We start from the raw sequence: 4,070 nt of genomic DNA on the forward strand, positions 1-4,070 counted from the left end.
TATATAATATCATTATGATATTGGAAGAATTGTTAAAGTTTATTTTGTTTGAAAGGAGATATTCTTTCCATTTAGACAATATACAGGAGTCAAAGAAAATATTCATATGTTTCAAAATAGGAAATTATTGAATTGTTCTAGCTCCCTTTCCTTTCAACTTAATAAACCTTGCTGAAAGTTATTTAGAGGAATTTGCTGTTCAGCAACAGCTATTGAATTTGAAAATAATGCAGGCACTTGTTCCTACAGTTAAAAATGTGTGTGTGTGAGAGAGAGAGAGAGAGGGTGGGGAGGGAGGGAGGGAGGGAGAGAGAGAGACATAGAGAGAGAGAGAGAGAGAGAGAGAGAGAGAGGAAAAGAGTTCAGGAGGAAGCTGTGGGAACCAAGAACCAGCCTGGTTGCCTGATCCTCTCCCTGAGAATGCCAGAATGATATGAAATCCCATGTCTGACTGGCTGTCAGCTGGGGAGGGAAATCGAATATATAATTCTTTCTTGATTTCCTGATAAAACCTCCTTTGCAGAAAGGGTTCAGCAGAACAGCTGTCTGGGATTTCAGTTTGGGATTGTTTTTGTTTTGTTATGAACTTCACACCAAAATAATAAAAACAAAGTAAATAAAAAATGTGTAAAATTTCCACTGTATTTTTTTTTCTTTGATCAACCAGAGAATTAAAATAGCAGTTTTCACACCCTTTAATTTCCCACTCTACAATTTCGACCTAAAGCGTTTTCTCTGGTCCTCTTCCAAGCTTGTCTTGTCTGTGAAGGGCTGGAGAAGATGTCCAGAGAAAGGGGACCTTGAGACTCTCCCCAGGAGGAGGTTGGAGGGATCCTGTCTAAAGGCAGCTGCATCATTGACCAGGTCACAAACCTTCAATGCTGCAAAATATCCATCCAGGTCCAAGAAGGGGGAAGAATAAGGGGGGGGGGACTTTGAGGTTTCTAGGAAAAGGCACCCATGGAAGCTGCTCTGCTCTCCAACCACAGAGATTGCTGATCTGTTGTTAATCAATGTTTATGTCTATGAATGGCTCCCAATTGGGAATAGGATCCCTTTACGAATTTCATTTTAAGGAGGTAAGAAAAGATCTGATGGACCAGAAGAAGGTCAGTCTAAGATTCACAGGGACCACACAGAGGCCTCTGGTTCTCCCACAAGCAGAAGAAGGCAGAGACTTATGGCTTTGCTCAACATGGAATAGACATTTTTGCACAATTTCACTTTTTTCCATCACACACCACAATATTGGACACGCGGACATCTCCCACTCTAGGAATCCCCAATTCTGGTATCCCAAATTAATCTAAGAAAATATTTCCAACTTCCACAGCCCCATTCAATAAGAACTAAGGTGGGACTGGAACTGAGGAGTCTCCTGGTGATTGGCCCAAAGTCCCCCAGGAAGTTTTCATGCCTAAGGGAGGATCAGAACTCGAGTCCCCTGGGGATTGGCTCCAAGTCGCCCCTTTGGCTTTTATTTGAAGGTAAATAAATGTAAAAACATGAGATCCAACACCATTATGATATTGGAAGAATTGTTAATGTTTCTTTTATTTGAAAAGAGATATTATTTCCACTTAGAGAGTAGGCAGGAGCCAAAGAAAATCAAATCTACTTGTTTCAGAATGGGAAATGATTGAATGGCTGTACTTCTTGTACCTCCCTATTCAACCCAATAAATCTTGCTAAAGAGAACTCTGTGAAAGTCATTCAGAGGAATGTAATATTCAGCAACTGCCAATGAACCAGACACCTTATGAAAAATAATTGAGGCACTTGTTCCTACTGACAGAAACTAAAAGTTCGTGTACGTGAGAGAGAAAGATTATAAGAGGTCAGGTGGGAGCTGTAGGAGCCCTGCTCTAACTGTGTTGTTGGATCATCTCCATGAGAAGCCTTGGAATGGCAGAATGAGCTGGAATGCAGGGATTGACCTGCTCTCCATCGCTATTATGTCCTCCTTTCTTGATTTCCTGACAAAGCCTCTTTCACAGAAAGCATCTACCGGAACAGCTGTCTGAGGTTTCACTTTGGGTTTGTTATTATTTAAGTATCTCCCTTTTAGAAATCCCCACTCTATTTTTTCCTTCCTCATCCAGAGAATGAAAATAGGAACAACTAACACTATTCCGGCCCTTTAATTTCCCACTCTATAATTTGTCTATAAAGCCTTTCCCTGCGTTCAATGCCGCCTATTCATCCAGGTCAAGAAAGGGAGGGGGAGGAACAGGGATGGGGGGGGGGAACATCCAGGTTTCTAGCAAGAGGCACCCATGGAAAGTCTTCTGCTTTCCAACCACAGAGATTGTGGGTGGATGAGGAGTCAGCCTGAGGTTTTAGAATGGCTTCTGGTTGCCACTCGGGTCACTTTACAAATTCCATTTTAAGCAGGTAGAAAAGGTTTGATGGATCAGACCGAGGTCAGCCTAAATTTCACGCTGACCCCCCCAGATGCCTCTGGTCTGCCCACAAGGAGGGGGGAGGGACGCATCACTTGGCCCAACATGGAACCAGGCAGGGGTGGGATTCAGCCAATTCCCATGGGTTCCCTGAAACCGGTTGTTAATTGTATGAGCTGTTCGGCCAACCGGCTGAATTGTCTCAACCTGCCCCCCAACCCCCTCCTGAGGGTCCCCCCCCCCCGAGAAAACGACCTGTCTCAAGATCCCATGGACCTCTTTGGCTCAGGCAGTCCAGTTCCCCAGTGGCTCTCTCTCTCTCGCCGCCAAGTGAAGGAATCGCAGAAACTCTGCAGAGCCCAGAATGGGGCTTCCTCGAACTTCGGGATTGGGAGGGTGCAGAAAGGAGTAGGACCACTGGGAAGTCTCTCTTCTGCAGCATCATCGGTCTTCAGGCAGAGTCTCCCTCTATTTCACCCAGTGCAGGAGAGCTTTCCAAGCAGAGAAGAAGCCCCAGTAGGTTCTTCAGGCCAAGATCCCCCCTCCCACTTTCCCCGCCTCTTTCTCCCTGCAGAACTGGCTTTCCCCCTTCAGCTGAAACCCCAAAGGACTCTGCCCGGAGACTGATGACGTTCAAGAAGGGAGAATTCTCATTGGTGCTGCCGCTAGTTCTGGCCCAGCCCTCCCATCTCCGAAATCCGAGACAAACGCTCCATACCCCTTCTAGATTCCTTCTCTGGGGCTGGAAGCATCAGGCCGGGGAGATACACGCAGGCACTGCCGAGCCCAGAACGGGCCTTCAGACGACGCAATGTCTGAGAAACACAGGATGTGCAGAGAAATGCAGGCTACAACCAGCGAATCACGTTTTCCCAGGATCCCAGGATGAAGCCCCAGCGGACCAATACGAAACAATGCTGCTCTCTTACAAACACACACACAAATCACACAAACACACACATATACAAACACGCCAAGAGTCTACAGGTGTTTATTCAAACTCCCCAAACAGGCCCACAGAAAGCTGCCCTATTGATAATAAAGAGAATGTAGATTTAATCCTTCATGTATTAACTGCAGCTAGAATTGCATTTGCACAACATTGGAAAAGTGTAGAGATTCCTATGGATGAGAAGGTGATAAGGAAAATATCTGAATGTGCAGAAATGAGCAGATTAACATTAGCAATGAAGGAGAAAGAGCAAACTGGATATTACATGATTTGGGAAGTATTTTACCAATGGTTGGAAAATAAAAAAGGAGTTTGGAAATGGAGAAGGCTAAAAAATAAGTAGAAAATATATTTAGAGACATAAAGAAGATGAAAACTGTTAGTAAGTGTATGATAAGAATAATGATGGTCATTGGGGGTCAGTAAGAAAGGGAGGAATGGGAAACTGCACTTAACTGCCCGTTATATGGTCATCCAGAGATCCCGTCTCTGAAGCTCCCTCCACCCTCCCTGCGTCTCCTCTTTAGAGCTTCTCCTTCTGGGAAACCCCTCCTCCCCAGTCCTCGTACTCCGACAGTTCCTCCCTCCTGCGGCCTCTTTCCTGGGAGAGAAGAGAAGGGCTCCTTCTGAAGGCCTCTCCACCCTCCCTGCATGGATCTGGTTTCCCCCTGAGGGGATCCTTTGAGGGGATGGGAGGGATCTCCTCTTCCTGGGAC

This window comes from Thamnophis sirtalis, unplaced genomic scaffold, assembly GCF_051295495.1.
Source record: "Thamnophis sirtalis isolate CommonGarterSnake01/CBP01778 unplaced genomic scaffold, rThaSir2_p1.2 scaffold_15, whole genome shotgun sequence".
Classification (NCBI taxonomy): domain Eukaryota; kingdom Metazoa; phylum Chordata; class Lepidosauria; order Squamata; family Natricidae; genus Thamnophis; species Thamnophis sirtalis.